This window comes from Narcine bancroftii, chromosome 5 (genome assembly GCF_036971445.1).
Source record: "Narcine bancroftii isolate sNarBan1 chromosome 5, sNarBan1.hap1, whole genome shotgun sequence".
Lineage (NCBI taxonomy): Eukaryota > Metazoa > Chordata > Chondrichthyes > Torpediniformes > Narcinidae > Narcine > Narcine bancroftii.
Window position 1 is genome coordinate 153,474,199 of NC_091473.1, and position 17,665 is coordinate 153,491,863.

At 50.7% G+C, this 17,665-nt stretch overlaps 1 protein-coding gene and 1 long non-coding RNA gene across 2 annotated transcripts in view; one reads left to right on the forward strand and one right to left on the reverse strand.

Annotated features, from left to right (window-relative positions):
- Positions 1-17,665, reverse strand: part of tyw3 (tRNA-yW synthesizing protein 3 homolog (S. cerevisiae)) — a 92,771-nt gene that overhangs the window by 14,263 nt on the left and 60,843 nt on the right. The window lies entirely within an intron of this gene.
- On the forward strand, positions 10,173-15,674 carry LOC138762842 (uncharacterized). Its single transcript, XR_011357197.1, has 3 exons — positions 10,173-11,206; positions 12,236-12,463; positions 15,572-15,674. It is a non-coding gene; the product is annotated as an uncharacterized lncRNA (long non-coding RNA).

A 17,665-nucleotide genomic window follows, 5' to 3' on the forward strand; every position in this document is an offset into this window, starting at 1 on the left:
GAACAGTAGAATACGAGATGGGCTGAAAGGTCTGTTTCTGTGTTATAGTGTTCTACAGTTCTATGGTTGCGGCACCTCTGTTCTTTTGTGGCAGAGTACTGGATGGATTGACACTGGTTCAAGTCTCCTTCACATCCCTCTCTGGCTTGCAAGGAAACGTCTGCCTGCTCGTTGGAAACAGTCCTTCCACCGCGGCTGGTGAACTAGCCCGGACATTAGGACTCTCCATTAAGAAAACAAAACAACACCCATTCAAATTCAAGAGATAACAACGCCACAAACGATGTTTTGAGCATTAGTGGCAGGTCAAGTCGATGTTATGCGTGCTGTTTCCTGTTTGATACTGGGTGTCATTCATTGGGTAATTGCCTTGACTCCATGGCTGTCATCGACTGTGCGGACACGTCCCTGGCCTTGCGTGCGTTCCACCTGAACATGGGCTGATGGCACACGCGATGCCTGCACCCTGGGTCCGCTTCCCACACACAGGATGCAGCCTGGAGCAGGTTTTGCTTTGTTTCCTCCTGTGTTTTGCAAATGGACGGAGCAGGAATGGGATGTGCTGCAGAGAGAGGACGAGGGGAGACACCTCCCTGCAGGGGCGAAGGGACCACCGACCACGACAACCAGCACGATCTGCTCTCCTCCCTTCACCAAGACCGCCCCGACCAGAGGGAGCAGGGTTGGACCCAGAGGTTGCTGCACACGGGAACAGGGGTCAACGGGGCGCCCTGGATGGTGGCAAACACTGCCCCCCGCCGCAGTATCACCTCTCTCCAAATACTGCTCCCCCAGCCCAGAGCACGAATGTTGGGCTGGATATTCACACAGAACAGGGCCTTCAGCCCATCTCATCCCTGCTAGCCAAGCTGGCATTCTTTGCTCGTCTTTTCCAGATACGGCACCCCCTCTGAGTGAGAAAAGTGCCCCTCAGCTCTCTCCGAAATCTCTCCTTCAGCTCTTGCCCTAGAATCATCTGCCGTGGGCTAAAGTCTGTGAGCATTTCCGGAATGATCCCATTCTTGCTTAAATTCCCCCTTTGCTTTTTTTTATGGTGCCATTTTTATCAGGCAATTGGGATTTTCTGTTGCCATGTGGTTGCCGTGGGCGAATTGGGCAGGATGGCTTGTGAAACTCCAGTTTAAACAGTGCAAGTGTAGCACAGATGTTGCTGCCCTCGCCCCTCTCCTTCTCTTCTCTGTCCGACCCCTTTCCTCCCCTCCTCTCTCCCCCTCTGTCTGTCCCTCCTCTCTCCCACCCTCTCATTCCCTCCCTCCTCTCTCTCTCTCTCTATCTGACCCCTCTTTTCTCTTTCTCTCTCCACCTCTCTTATTTCTACAGTATATATATTCTCTCTTCTCTTTCCCTCTCTCCCCTTTCCCTTTTTTGCCCTTCCTCCTTATCCCCCACTCTCCCTCCTTTTCTCTGTCTCTCTCTCCCTCCTTCTCTCTCTCTCTCCCTCCCACTCCCTCCTTTTCTCTCTCTCTCCCTTTCTCCCACCTTTTTTTCTCTCTCTCCCTCTCCCACTCCCTCCTTCTCTCTTTCCCTCCCCACTCTCCCTCCCTTTCTCTCTCTCCCTCCCCCACTCTCCCTCTTTTTCTCTCTCCCTTTCTCCCACCTTTTCTTTCTCTCTCTCCCTCTCCCACTCCCCTTCTCTCTCTCTCCCTCTCCCACTCCCTCCTTCTCTCTTTCCCTCCCCACTCTCCCTCCCTTTCTCTCTCTCTCCCTCCCCCACTCTCCCTCTTTTTCTCTCTCCCTTTCTCCCACCTTTTCTTTCTCTCTCTCCCTCTCCCACTCCCTCCTTCTCTCTTTCCCTCCCCACTCTCCCTCCCTTTCTCTCTCTCCCTCCTTCTCTCTTTCTCTCCCCACTCTCCCTCCCTTTCTCTCTCTCCCTCCCCCACTCTCCCTCTTTTTCTCTCTCCCTTTCTCCCACCTTTTCTTTCTCTCTCTCCCTCTCCCACTCCCCTTCTCTCTCTCTCTCTCTCTCTCTCTCTCTCTCTCTCTCTCTCTCTCCCTTTCTCCCTCTGTGTCCCTCGCATCACTCCCTGGGAATGTTACCGTTCAATGTACGGAAATGTGTGAGGATGTTGAAAGCCACAGGGAAATTTGTTCTGGTTCTAAGGACAGGCTTTGATTCAATGAGCAGGAATTAATCAGGACAGTAAGTTCAATTTACCCAATTCTTTCCCCCTTTTAGTTTATGTTTAACTCATGATCTGAGCATCATTGAAGGGAAGGAAGAGAATAACAAAACTCTTTGAAATCCGCTGATACAGTCCCTGCTGAAGGCAGCGCTTGGCCCGTGGTCCGAACGGTAATGGCCCTGGGTGTCACCCTGGCATCCTGTGTCGACAGAGAAACACCTGCTGCCACAAGTACGTCCAGGCGGAGGACATGGCAGCTTCCTCTCTGTCCCTGCTGACACCATGGGCCATTGTGAGGCAGGGAACAAGGCGACCAGTAAAGGGGTTCACGGGCACGTGTGGGCTGGGGACAGGACTGCGGGGTCTGCGCAGCACACAGTGGGTGGGTGCGGGGTGTGTATTTGGGTGGGTGGGGGGTGTGTATTTGGGTGGGTGGGTGTGTGTGTATGTATGTGGCTGGGTGGGTGTGTTTGGGTGGGTGGGTGAGTGTGTGGGTGGGTGAGTGTGTGTGTGGGTGGGTGTGAGAGTGAGTGTGTGTGTGGGTGGGTGTGAGAGTGAGTGTGTGGGTGGGTGGGTAGGTAGGTGTGTGCACATGTGCATATGTGCCACCTTTCAGCCTATCTTGCCTGAACTGAATCGCCACTCAGTGCTTACCGCATTCCAGAGTGTGGAGCAGCATCAGTTGGTGTAAAAACATGTAGACACACACCCAGACATAACACACGCACACAGACAAACAATATATAAACAGAACAAGCATTTCATCTACACAAATCAATATTGTTTCATGAATAGGAGAGTCTCGGAGGGTGAGTGGGAGCAGTTCCTCTGGTCATTCACCATTCTCACTGCCCGTGAGAAGAAGCTGTTCCTCAGCCTGGTGGGGCTGGCTCTAATCCTCCTGTATCCCTTCCCCGATGGGAGCAGCTGAAAGGTGCTGTGTGCAGGGTGGAAGGGGTCCTCAATGATTTTGCACGCTCTCCCAACAATGATCCGGGTGGATCATGTTGATGGGGATGGTGGGAAACCCAAGTGATTCTCTCTGCCACTCTAATGGCCCTGTGGATTGACCTCCGATCCATTTTTCTGCAACCATACTCACACTATAACACAGCGAGTCAGGATGCTCTCAATAGAACTCCTGTAGAAGGTTGAAATGTTGGAGGTCGGTTGCCTTGGCCACTTCAGTCTTCTCAGGAAGTGAAGTCACTGTTGGACCTTCCTGACAAGTGAGGAGATGTTGAATGTCCACGATGGGTCACTGGTTAAGTGAACTCCAAGGAATTTGGTGTCTCCACTTTCTCCATGACAGAGTTTTTGATGTGTAGTGGAGGATGGTTGTTCCTGGTCCCCCTGACGTCCACGACTATCTCCTTCCACATTGAGTCTCAGGCTGTTCCTCTCACACCATGTCATGAGATTTTCCACCTCTACTCTGTCATGAGACTCATCGTTGTTGCTTGTGAGTCCAATGACTGTCGTGTCGTCTGCAAACCTAATGACCCTGTTGGAGCTGGATCTGCTGATGTAGTCGTGGGTCAGTAGCGTGAACAGGAACAGGCTGAGCACACAAGCCCTGAGGTGCACCAGTGTCCAGATCCTAGTTTGTCACTTGAAGCATCAGTGCTCCGATATCTCGAGGTGTCGGGTCATGGGGGGGGGGGGGGGGGGGGAGGGATTTACTGATACCAGAATAGTTAAGAGTCAAATGCATTTTTGTAGCAGGGTTTGGTGGTGGACCCATATGAATGATCTATATCAATGATTTAGATTAAAACGTAGAAGGCATATTAGCAAGTTCATGGGTTGTCACTAAAGTGTAGAGAATGAAGAGGGTTGCCAAAGATTAGAGAAGGATCTTAATCAGGCAGGTGGGTAGAGGAGTCCTTAATGAGATTTAACACAGATAAATGTGAGGTGTTGCCTACTGGGGGTCTAATGTGGGCAGGACATACAAAGTAAACAGTGGGGATCTGAGGAGGGTTGTAGAACAGAGAGATTTGAGGGAGGGCTGTGGAGCAGAAGGATCAGGGGGAGTGTTATTGAGCAGAAGGATCTGGGGCAGTGTAGTGGAGCAGAGGGATCTGGAGGAGTGTTGTAGAACAGAGGGATCTGGGGGAATGTAGATCAGAGGGATCTGGAGGAGTGTTGTGGAGTAGAGGGATCTGGGGGAATGTTGTGGAGCAGAGGGATCTGGGGTAGTATTGTAGAACAGAGGAATCTGGGGGAGTGTTGTGGAGTAGAGGGATCTGGGGGAGTGTTGTGGAGTAGAGGGATATGGGGGAGTGTTGTGGAGTAGAGTGATCTGGGGGAGTGTTGTGGAGTAAAGTGATCTGGGGGAGTGTTGTGGAGTAGAGGGATCTGGGGGAGTGTTGTGGAGCAGAGGGATCTGGGGGAGTGTTGTGGAGCAGAGGAATCTGGGGGAGTGTTGTGGAGTAGAGTGATCTGGGGGAGTGTTGTGGAGTAGAGGAATCGGGGGAGTGTTGTGGAGCAGAGGGATCTGGGGTAGTGTTGTAGAACAGAGGAATCTGGGGGAGTGTTGTGGAGTAGAGGGATCTGGGGGAGTGTTGTGGAGCAGAGGGATCTGGGGGACTGTTGTGGAGTAGAGGAATCTGGGGGAGTGTTGTGGAGTAGAGGGATCTGGGGGAGTGTTGTGGAGCAGAGGGATCTGGGATAGTGTTGTAGAACAGAGGAATCTGGAGGAGTGTTGTGGAGTAGAGTGATCTGGGGGAGTGTTGTGGAGTAGAGGGATCTGGGGGAGTGTTGTGGAGCACAGGGATCTGGGGTAGTGTTGTAGAACAGAGGAATCTGGGGGAGTGTTGTGGAGTAGAGGGATCTGGGGGAGTGTTGTGGAGTAGAGGGATCTGGGGGAGTGTTGTGGAGCAGAGGGATCTGGGGTAGTGTTGTAGAACAGAGGTATCTGGGGGAGTGTTCTGGAGTAGAGGGATCTGGGGGAGTGTTGTGGAGTAGAGGGATCTGGGGAAGTGTTGTGGAGCAGAGGGATCTGGGGGAGTGTTGTGGAGCAGAGGGATCTGGGGGAGTGTTGTGGAGCAGAGGGATCTGGGGGAGTGTTGTGGAGCAGAGGGATCTGGGGTAGTGTTGTAGAACAGAGGAATCTGGGGGAGTGTTGTGGAGTAGAGGGATCTGGGGGAGTGTTGTGGAGCAGAGGGATCTGGGTAGTGTTGTGGAGTAGAGTGATCTGGGGAGTGTTGTGGAGCAGAGGGATCTGGGAGAAGGTTGTGGATCAGAGGGATCTGGGGGAGTGTTGAGGAGCAGAGAGATGTGGGGTAGTGTTGTAGAACAGAGGAATCTGGGGGGGTGTTGTGGAGTAGAGGGATCTGGGGGAGTGTTGTGGAGTAGAGGGATCTGGGGGAGTGTTGTGGAGCAGAGGGATCTGGGGTAGTGTTGTAGAACAGAGGAATCTGGGGGAGTGTTGTGGAGTAGAGGGATCTGGGGGAGTTTTGTGGAGTAGAGGGATCTGGGGGAGTGTTGTGGAGCAGAGGGATCTGGGGTAGTGTTGTAGAACAGAGGAATCTGGGGGAGTGTTGTGGAGTAGAGGGATCTGGGGGAGTGTTGTGGAGCAGAGGGATCTGGGGGAGTGTTGTGGAGCAGAGGGATATGGGGGAGTGTTGTGGAGTAGAGTGATCTGGGGGAGTGTTGTGGAGTAAAGTGATCTCGGGGAGTGTTGTGGAGTAGAGGGATCTGGGGGAGTGTTGTGGAGCAGAGGGATCTGGGGGAGTGTTGTGGAGCAGAGGGATCTGGGGGAGTGTTGTGGAGTAGAGTGACCTGGGGGAGTGTTGTGGAGTAGAGGAATTGGGGGAGTGTTGTGGAGCAGAGGGATCTGGGGGAATGTTGTGGAGCAGAGGGATCTGGGGTAGTATTGTAGAACAGAGGGATCTGGGGGAGTGTTGTGGAGCAGAGGGATCTGGGGGAGTGTTGTGGAGTAGAGGGATCTGGGGGAGTGTTGTGGAGCAGAGGGATCTGGGGTAGTGTTGTAGAACAGAGGAATCTGGAGGAGTGTTGTGGAGTAGAGTGATCTGGGGGAGTGTTGTGGAGTAGAGGGATCTGGGGGAGTGTTGTGGAGCAGAGGGATCTGGGGTAGTGTTGTAGAACAGAGGAATCTGGGGGAGTGTTGTGGAGTAGAGGGATCTGGGGGAGTGTTGTGGAGCAGAGGGATCTGGGGTAGTCTTGTAGAACAGAGGTATCTGGGGGAGTGTTCTGGAGTAGAGGGATCTCGGGGAGTGTTGTGGAGTAGAGGGATCTGGGGGAGTGTTGTGGAGCAGAGGGATCTGGGGGAGTGTTGTGGAGCAGAGGGATCTGGGGGAGTGTTGTGGAGCAGAGGGATCTGGGGGAGTGTTGTGGATCAGAGGGATCTGGGGGAGTTTTGTGGAGTAGAGGGATCTGGGGGAGTGTTGTGGAGTAGAGGGATCTGGGGGAGTGTTGTGGAGCAGAGGGATCTGGGGTAGTGTTGTAGAACAGAGGAATCTGGAGGAGTGTTGTGGAGTAGAGTGATCTGGGGGAGTGTTGTGGAGTAGAGGGATCTGGGGGAGTGTTGTGGAGCAGAGGGATCTGGGGTAGTCTTGTAGAACAGAGGTATCTGGGGGAGTGTTCTGGAGTAGAGGGATCTGGGGGAGTGTTGTGGAGCAGAGGGATCTGGGGGAGTGTTGTGGAGCAGAGGGATCTGGGGGAGTGTTGTGGAGCAGAGGGATCTGGGGGAGTGTTGTGGAGCAGAGGGATCTGGGGGAGTGTTGTGGAGCAGAGGGATCTGGGGGAGTGCTGTAGAGCAGAGGGATGAAGGAGCACTAGTACATAGTGCTGTAGAAATGTGAAATCCTGGACTGCTCGGGGATTAGATGGGTCTGGAGTTTCCGAGTTCTTGGTCAGTCCTTTGGAACCTCCTCTGCTGGTGGATGGGACACTTGCTGCTTGTGTGCTTCTGCTGCGTGCTTGAAACCTCTTTTCTTTAAATACTTTTGTAAATTACCTTGTTTATGACTTTGTAATTTCTTTGATATGATTATTCTGACCATGAGGTGAAAAAGGCTTTCAGTACTGGCCTTCATCAGTCAGATCACTGAGTACAGTAGTTGGGAGGTCCCGTTGCAGGCGTATAAGGTGCTGGTGAAGCCCCATTTGGAGAATCATGGTCAGTTTTGGTCACTGTGCTACAGGAAAGATGTCATAGAGCCAGAGACGGGGCAGAGAAGGTTGACGAGGATGTTGCCAGGACTCGAGGGTCTGAGCTGCAGGGAGAGGTGGAGCAGGCCGGGGCTTTATTCCCTGGAGTGCAGGAGGATGAGGGGTGATCTCACAGAGGTGGACCACATCACGAGAGGTACAGATCGGGTGAAGGCAGAGAGACTTTTGCTTAGCGTAGGGGTTCAGTAGCCAGAGGATGTGGGTTTAAGGTGAGGGTGAGAGATTTAACAGGAAGCTGAAGGGTAACATTTTTACACAGAGGGTGGTGGGTGTGTGGAACGGGCTGCCAGAAGAGGAGGTTGAGGCAGGGACTACTGCAACGTTCAGGAAACATTTAGATGCATCCATGGCTAGGATGGGTTTGGAGGGAAATGGGCTGGACGCAGGCAGGTGGGACAAGTGTTGTTGGCATTATGGTCTATGTGGGAATGTTATGCTGAAGGGTCTGTCTCCGCACTGTGTGTCTCTTAGAGTGTATCAGTGTCATCTGTTGAGAATGTCACGGAACAAGTCACCTTTAATTTGGACAGGCTGTCCATGAAGAGGAAGGTTAACTGTGTGACGGCAGTATGCGAGTGACCCCTTCAATCTGTGAAACTTGCCCACGGTTGTAACTCAGGCCAGATTTGGGATTTGGGCCAATGTCAACAGTTGTGTCGTAGATCCTGAGTTCGTCAAATCCTTTTAGTTAAGTCGAAGGGTTCAGTTGGTGGCAACTTGCTTTTAAGTTAAAAACTCAGTTGTCAACACATTAGTATCAGGGTGGTATGGTTAGTACAGCGGTTAGTGCAATGCTGTTACAGCACTAGCGAACTGAGTTCGAATCTAACGCTATCTGTGTGGAGTGTGCATGTTCTCCCTGTGACCATGTGGATTTCCCTCAGGGGGTCTGGCTTCCTCCTATATGGTTTGGGTGAGGGGGAGTATCTGGGGGAGGTGATGGGAATAAAACAGGATCAGTGTAGGATTTGTGTAAATGGGTGGGTGATGGTCAGCACGGATTCGATAGGCTGAAGGGTCTGTTTCCCTGCTGTGTAACTCTATCATCCAGATCTTTGGTATACAGGGATACAGGGTGAGTGACATGACCACAGTGCCCAAACCATCTGTACAGAACAGAATCCTGCTGGTAATGGCAATGACTTTCATTCAGGTGGATTGGAACACTTCAAACAAATCAGAAAACAACTGGGGCCTTTATTCAGGGAAAGAAACTGGAAATGAAAAGAGGGAATACATTATTGATTGCAAAGCAGAGAGGGTTTGATTAGAACAGTTGCTTGGTCTCAGTTCTGAGGCAGATCTCTTTCTCCAGCTCAGAGGGTGGCCAAGTGTAAAGATATCAGATGGGGAGTGGGGGGTGGGGGGGGTGGGGTGGGAGGAACATGTTTCTGAATGCAAGTACAGACTTTGTTTGGGGACCAGTTCCACAAGTGAACTGCAGGCAGCTGGTTGCAGTGACGAGGCTGATGTTCCATCCCAGAACCCAGTGTCATCTGGGCAATGATTTTTTATTGAAGGTGAGTGACTGCAGGATAATGTTGGGCTATGGGGAGGTGTAGTTGTGGGACGGGAGCAGAGCCACAACAGATTAACTAAGAGTCCAGAAAATGGATATCTGGATGCAGAAAGGATTATCTATTATAAGTGCCCAAAGGTTCCGACAGTGAGTGCAGAGGATAAGGCTAGCGATAAAGGTTGGCCTACTGTGGTCTTCCACAGAAGGTCACACTGCGGTGCAGGATGGTCCATGCTTACTGTGTAGTACCGGACTGTGTACAGGCAATGGGTCCTTTCCACATGCAAGACCAGGGACTGTGTTTCTACTATAATCGCAGACTTTCATATTTCACTCCATTCAGTTGATCCGCTGTCAAATCTCTTCGAGGGATGCCTGCCCTGAAGAAGTTCTCCTCTCTTCGAAGGATTTCTGTAAGAGTCTCTCCCACTGCTCCCCATCCGCTCTCCCTGCTGCTCTCAAACTCTTGAGGACGGGATCAGGCCCGAAACGTTGGTGATAAATCTTGACCTCCTGTGGATGCTGCGAGACCAGCTGAGTTCTCCAGCAGCTCTGAGTGTTTTACGTAACCTGAGCTGGCAGTGGCCCAGTTCTGTCAGCGGGGCTGCTGTGGGTTCCATCAGTGCCCTGAATAATGGGTTGGCAGAGCAGGAGGTGGGGGGAGGGGGAGAGAGACTCCTCCTGAGTCGAATGAGCTCTGGAACGAGAGTCTGAGGCAATGGAGGACAGGAGGAGGAGAATGAGAGAGGGACTGGGTCATGGATGTGGATGAAGGAAGCTCCAGTAAGACATTTAGTTACAGAACATAGACACTACAGCTCAGTACAGACCCTTCGGCCCTTGATACTGTATTAACCCATAAAAAGGCTAAACCCTCCCTACCCTGTAACCCTCTATTTATCTTTATCCATGTGTCTGTCTAAAAGTCTCTTAAATGCCCCTAATGTTCCATCCTCCACCACCACCCTGGCAAGGCATTCCAGGCCCCCACAACTCCCTGTGTAAAAAACTTACCCCTGACGTCTCCCCTAAACTTCCCTCCCTCCACTTGTGTTGGCTGTTCCTGCCCTGGGAAACAGATGCTGGCTGTCTACATCTGCACAACATCTGCAGATCCTGGGGACACTCTCCTACCACAGGTTGACACCCCCTCAGTTCTGACTCCATGCTGGCAGATTGACCCTGGGGTGGGTGAATGGAATGGCGAGGGGGGCCTTGACCGAGACAGTATCCGGTTGGTTTCTGATACTGTGACAGCATAATGGCATTGTTTGGAACTTGAAAGTGTCGGTTGCCATTGATCAGAGGCTTCGTCCCATCACACAGTCCCAGACTAAATATTTTCACAACCAGACACGAACCCTTGCAAATGGATGTCCGCTGTGACTCTCTTCCTGGCAAAATATCCCATCAATTCACACCCTTTAAAGTGCAACTTCCTTCCAGTGCCAGCCTCAGCGCTGGACAGAGGGAGTGGTCACTCTGTCCCGGCCTCAGACACCAGCTGAGGAGCTGGCTGAACACTCAGCCTCCTCCAGGTAGGAGTGCTGTCGATGGAAGGTGGGACGCAGGGGGAGCTGGGGAGATGGCTCTCACACAGCAACCCATCCTGGCCAGAGTTGGAACGTGGGGAGTGGGTGAGAGGTAGATTGTCCCACACATTGTACAAAATTCTGATTTGCAGCAGCTACAATAGTAAACAACCTTACTAAAGAAGACATTAACTACATAAGATGGTTAATGACTACCCAGTGAGCCCGTGTACCGGGAGCAGATGCATGCTTTGTGTAACCAGACTCCTCACCTCTCCTCCAGTCAGATCCCCGTGGTCCTGAGAAAGAGATCCTGGCTCAGATCCCACCTGCCCCTCTTGTCAGTACCATCCTGAGAGGGGGATTTTGGTCAGATCCCTCTTCCCTCCAGTCAGCTCCCCCCAGAATCCCGAGGAGGGGGATCCCACAGAACCAGGGTGCCGGCGCCTCCCTCGATCCCAAGTGAGAGGGGGGTCACAGGAGGGGACAGATGTTTGTGCCCTTCCAAACAGCTGGCGAACCCAGTGCCAGGACATTCAGCAGCTGGTGCCTGTGCTGAGCAGACAGGCTGTGGGGACGTGTGCCCTTCAGCCCAGTCGGTACAAGGCTCAGTGAGAACTCAGTCTGCAGACGCTGTGATTGTAGTGAAACACACGGAAGTGCTGGAGGAGCCCAGCTGGTCTCTCAGTGTTCATAGGAGACACGTTTCGGGCCTGAGACCGTCTTCAATGGAGAAGCAGAATGAACAAAAATCAGGTAAAACAGGAACAGAGACGATGCTGGTCCAGACCAACAAAAGGTGTTGGTGAGAGGTGAGAATTTCTCATGTCTGTGCGAAAGGAGACAGGGGAAAGGAGGGCAAGGCAGACAGAGGTGGGGAAGGTGACGGGGCAGTGGGGGGGAGAAGTGAGAGGGGGTGTTTAACAAAAGCCACAGAAGTCGAAGTTATTGCCATCTAGTTGGAAGATGAGGTGTTGTCCCTCTAATGAGCCCTAGCTTCCACCTCTGGACTCACAACCTCTCGCTCAACACCCTCCCCCCTTGACACATCAACCAATGTGCCCCTGCTATCCAGCCTGTACCTCCCCCCCACCCCCCCCTCCCGGCTCTGACTCCACCAGCCACAGATGCTGCCTGCCGAGCTGAGCGTTCGCAGACATTTCTGCCGTAGGTTCGCCCGAGCAGCTTTTGTCTCCTTGACGTTGTTTGCACAGCGAGGGAAGGGAATCTGATAAACCCATTCAGTGGCAGTGGCTGGAACAGGACACACAGTTACCCCGGCACGACATGCTGCTTGATGTGGGAGGCATGATTCTGTGAAAGGCTGCAGGGAGAGAGACACTTCGTGTCAGTGCAAGCCACAACTGCAGGCTCCAGCCCTCTCAACTCCCCGTTAACCCTTCACCATGCCGGGGGAGCAGGCAGCTGAGTTCCTGGCACGCTGCATCCATTGATCCAACCTGCAGTCTCAGACGGCCTTCCGCCCATTCTGTCTGGGGTGACCATCAACCACACCTTTACACCCATCCCCGGATTCTCCCCCTCACCCACTCTCTGGGGGCAATTCACCCACCATTAATACATAGAACACTGCAGTACAGTACAGGTCCTCGATGTTGCACTGACCCATATATTCCTTTAAAAAAGTACTAAATCCTCCCTACCCCGTAACCCTCTATTTTTCTTCCATCCATGTGCCTGTCTAAGAGTCTCTTAAATGCCCCCAATGTTCCAGCCTCCACCACTGTCCCTGGCAAGGCATTCCAGGCCCCCACAACTCCTTGTGTGAAAAACTTACCCCTGACGTCTCCCCTAAACTTCCCCCCCTTCACTTTGTACAGACATCCTCTGGAGTTTGCTGATCCTGCCCTGGGAAACAGGTGATGGCCGTCCACCCTTCCTCTGCCTCTCAGAATCTTGTGGACCTCAATCAAGTCTCTTCTCATCCTTCTCCGCTCCAAAGAGAAAACCCCAGCTCTGCTAACCTTGCCTTATAAGACTGGTTTCCCAATCTGGGCAACATCCTGGTGAATCTCCTCTGCCCCCTCTCCACAGCTTCCCATAATGAGGTGAGGTGATAAATATTATCTTTATTACTGGCAGCACGGTTAGTGTAGCGGTTAGTGTAGTGGTTAGTGCAGCGGCTAGTGTAGCAGTTAGTGCAATGCTATTATAGCACCAATGACCCTGCACTGTCTGTAAGGAGTTTGTACGTGTCTGCGTGGGTTTTCTCGGGGGCTCTGGTTTCCTCCCACCCTTATATTGGGTGGCACGGACTGGTGGGCTGAAAGGGCCTGTTACTGTGATGTTTGTCTACATTTAAAATGACAAAGATTTCACCCAGAGAGTGGAGGGTGCCTAGAACAGGCTGCGAGGAATGATGGTGGAAGCAGGTACAATGGTAGCATTCAAAGGACAGAGCCCAGGTCTGAGAGTGTGGTCAGGTTGTCGGGAGTTCAGATAGGCAAGCAGCCAGGGTGAGAGCCTGGAAAAGGTGTTGGGAGCTCAGAAGTAGGGCAGCCGGGGCCAAAAATGGAGGGGAGGGGGAAGGATCTACTTTTACACATGATATATGGAAAATAGTAGATTTTTTGGGGCCACAAATAGGAAGGGTCAGATCCTCACTGAAGTCCCTCTGTTTTTTCACACCAGTCAATGTCCTGACAACTCCTGACCATCCTCTTGTCCCGTTGCACCTCCCAACAGTTGTAATATCAGAGCAGGTTACACCAAGATTGGAACTGGTTTCATCCAATCTGAATGCAGCATCTTTAACAAAACAAACTCTTAAGGCCTGAGGATTGAGTTGGGGATGGTAGGTTGGAAGCGACATTACAAGACAGACAGTCAACCAATTCAACAAATAGATCCCAACCCCATGGACACAGACTCTGAAGAAGGAAAGGGGTCTTGGCTGTGGCTAATGGGTGAAGTTTCAGAGAGTTTTAGATCGAAGGAAATGCAGTGAGGCGATGCCAGAACTGTGAGGTCCCAAGTGGACTCAGATTTCAGTGAAAGTGAGTCTAGAAATTGATAAGGAAAGGGAGGTATCCCCCCCAAACAACTGAACGTTACTATGGATACAAAGTCTAAAGTTATACAGAATAAACACAGGCCCTTCGGCCCAGTGTGCCTGTGCCAACCCTTAACTACCCATTGACAATGATCTCATTTGGTTGAGAGAACTGTCTTATTTTCTTGGAGTGACGGAGAGTGAGGGGGGTCCTGATAGAGGTGCACAAGATGATGAGAGGCAGTAATTGCGTGGACGGCCTGAGGCTTTCTCCCTGGGTTGAAATCGCTAACACGAGGGGGCATAGATTGAAGGATCTTGGGAATAAGTAAAGTTCTTGACACAGAAAGTGGTGGAGGCATGGAATGGTGGAGGCAACGGTGATAAAGGCAGGTATCATAGGGTCTTTTAAGAGATTATTAGGCAGGTATATGAACTGAGAAAAATGGAGGGTTCTTTAGTGGGAAAGTTGTTAGATAGTTTATTGGGTTGGCACATCACTGTGGGTCGAAGGGCCTGAACTGTGCTGTAGATTTCTATGTTCTCTTTATTCCACCCACATTCCCATCAATTCCCCCCCCAGATTTGATCCCTCACCCAACAATGGGGTCATTTTTACAGCAACCAGTTAACCCACTGACCCACACGTCTGTGGGATGTGGGAGGAAACCAGAGCCTCTGGGGGAAAACCATGCAGTCACAGTACATTCAAACTCCACACTAGGAATAACAAACAGTTCATCAACGGTGGAATCTCATGTGGATAGGGTGGTGAAGGTGGCTTTTAGTCGGCTGGCCTTTATAAATCAAAGCTTAGAATATAGTAGCTGGGAAGTGATGTTGAGACTGTTCAAGGCATTGGTGAGACCGTTTGGAATTATGTGTGCAGTTCTGGTCTCCATATTGTAGGAAGGATATCAATAAGGTAGAGAGGGTGCAGAGAAGATTTACTAAAATGTTGCCTGGATTTCAAAGAAAGATTGAGTTGACTGGGTCTTTATTCATTGGAGCGTAGAAGGTTGAGGGGGGATTTGATAGAAGTATTTAAAATTATGAGGGGAATAGACAGAGTAGATGTGAATAGGCTCTTCCCCTTGAGGGTAGGTGAGATTGGAATGAGGGGTCACAAGTTAAGAGTTAGAGGGCATACGTTCAGAGAGAACTTCTTCACTCAGAGAGTGGTGGCTGAGTGGAATGACCTTCCGGAAGAGGTGGTTACAGCAGGGTCAATTTTGTCATTTAATGAAAAGTTGGATGAGTACATGGATGGGAGGGGATTGGAGGGTTATGGGAAAAGTGGAGGGAGGTGGGACTAGAGGAGATCACTTAAATCAGTTCGGACCAGAGGGATCGAGATGGCCTGTTTCTGTACTGTAATTGTTATATAGTTATTTCAGAAGATCTATCCTGGGGTCTCCATTTCACTGCAATCTCAAAGTGTGCTTGACAGCAGCTAGCACATATAGGCATGTAATAGCTGAATTGTATGAACCAATTTTTAGGGTAAAATTTAGGGGGTCAACTATTACACACATAATACTTTTGACTATTATCTTGGAGGATCTTTCCTGGACCCAATACACTAATGGCATCATAAAGAAAACACGTCAACGCCTCTACTTCCTCAGGAGTTTGCAGAGGTTTGGTGTGACACCAGAAACCCTGGCAAATTTCTACAGAGGTGTTGACTGGCTGCATCATGGTCTGGTACGGAGACACCAATACCATTGAGTGGAAAGCTCTGCAAAAGCTAGTGGTCACGGCCCAGTACGTCCCAGGCAAAACTCTCGCCACCATTGAGAGGGATCACTGTCGTCAAAGCAGCAGCAGAGATCATCAAGGACCCACACTACCCAGCACACACTCTGTTCTCGCTGCTGCCATCAGAAAAGAGGTGTAGGTGCCACAAGACTCACCCCACCAGGTCCAGGAACAGCTGCTCCCCCTCCACCATCAGATTCCTCAACCCTCAACCACAAACTCAATCAGGGACTTGTTTAAGGACTCTTACTTGGGCATTTTATTAATTTTTTAAATTCTCTCTATTGCAGTCAGTTTGTGTACGTTCATTATCTGTTTACAGTTTTTCATTTGTTTATGTGTATATGTTGTGTACAGTTTTATTTTGCACTACCAATTAATGGTAATTCTGTTGTGCCCACAGGAAAAAGAATCTCAGGGTTATATCTGATGTATTGTCCTCTGACAATAAATCTGGAATCTGAATCTGAACATGTTCATGACAATAAACCTGATTCTGAATCTGATATTTAATTCCTGTATCACTTTGAGGGTGTGTACCAAGCTGCTGTTCATTCACCATTGTAAGTGGCACAGTTAACGTAGCGGTTAGCACAACGCGGTTACAGCGCCAGTGATCGGGACTGGGGTTAGAATCTCGCGCTGTCTGTGAGAAGTCTGTATGTTCTCCACGAGTCTGTGTAGGTATTCCCTGGGGGCTCCAGTTTCCTCCCACCATTCAAAATCTACAGGGGATGTAGGTTAATTGGGTGGCATGAGTTCATGGGCCGAAATAGCCTGTTACCGTGCTGTATGTCAAAATTTAAAAAAACATTTTAAATCGCTTGACAAGGCAGCAGTGGGAGATGCAGTCCACATAATGTTGGGCGATTCAACCAGGTCTACCTGAAGGAAATGGTGGTGTTGGAGAGGATCCAGAGTGGACTCACCAGGAACAGGGCTTCTGAGTTCTGTGGAGTGGCTGGGGTTGATTCTCTGAGAGCAAAAGAAGTTAGAATCGAGAGAGGGTTCTAGACTGCCGGAAACTTTCCTCCTCATCGGACATCAAATTTGTTTCAAAAGGTTTGCTTCCTAAAAAAAAATGGGGATTATGATAGACAATTTTAAGCTGACACAAAGATAATTTAGATTTACCATATCATGTAGGAAGATGGAGAAACATCACATTAACCTTTAGTGGATTTAGTCTGTTTAATTACAAAATGATGCTGACACATCGCGTTAGTTCAACTGGCCTAAAAGTATTTGCCACTGATTTTCATTTGGACTCAGCATCTGATGCCTCTTGTGTCAGTGTCCAACAATAGTTGCCGGTATGGATGGATCCCAGTTGCCCCGAAATCGCTTTTCCATGGTCGCCATGTCCTGGCGAAACCTGTCACCGTGTCCGTCACCGACGGCACCAGGATCAGAGGGGAGGGACGTCCAAATGCGAATGGAGAAAAGGAATTTTCACTGATATGTTGGACTTCATGGTTTTGAATGGTTGAAGAGGACTTAAAGTATGACAGGAAATCACAAAAATAGGTTATATCTAAAAAATGGTAGGTGATAAGAAATCTTTAAGGTGATTTTCGTGATCAGCTGCCCAAAATCCATAAAATACACCCAAAAGTGTTCAGGAAGCAAAACCTTCAATGTCCAGTGCTATCAGAGGGAGATAGATCTGGGACTGGTGGGTGTGAATGAAGAGAGGCTGGGACGTTTCTCCTCGGAGCAGAGAGGTTGAATCTTTTTCTGCATACAATCCAGCTGAATAACATGAAGACAGAGCTGACAGCCCCCCCCGGTCTGAGCCCATGGCCTGATGGCACCTGACACAGATGGAAGGGAGGGCTGGTGTCACACTGAGTTGGCTAATGGATTGGATGTGAAATCAGGAGCTCTCAGCACTCTCTCCTTCCTCTGTCCCTGTCTCGCAATCAGCCAGTGAGACTCTCTCGCAATTGGGAGTCATTTTCGACAATCACCAGAGCCATCGCTTCCCACCGCGCAGACAAATTGTTCCATTGCAACTCCATTTAGATAATCGATGGAAGGCTGGCTCAAACTTTGCGGTAAACTTTCCTCACTGCCACCTTGGTGCTGGTGGGATCTCCTTAAGTGAGACATTCCCTCCCCTCTCCCCAACTCTCCCATCCTCTCTCTTCCCTCATCTCCTCCCCACCCATCCCTGCCGTCCCTGCTCCCTGTCCCCTCCTTCCCTTCCCCCCTTCCTTCTGCTCCAATACCCTTCTCCACCACCTCCTCTCCTCTTTCCCTCCATACCTCTCCCATTCCTGCCCTGACCCCGTCACCTCTGTAACCCTCACTTTCCCTCCCCATCCCTCTCCTACACCTCCCCTCTCCCACCTCCACTCACCCTTCACCCTCCCTTTATCTCCACAACCGTTACTTCCTCTCCCCTCCCCTTCTCCCCTCTCTTTCTCTCCTCCACCTCTCTCCTTCTACCTCCTCCTTTGACCCTCACCCTCCCCACACCCCCATTGACAGAGCT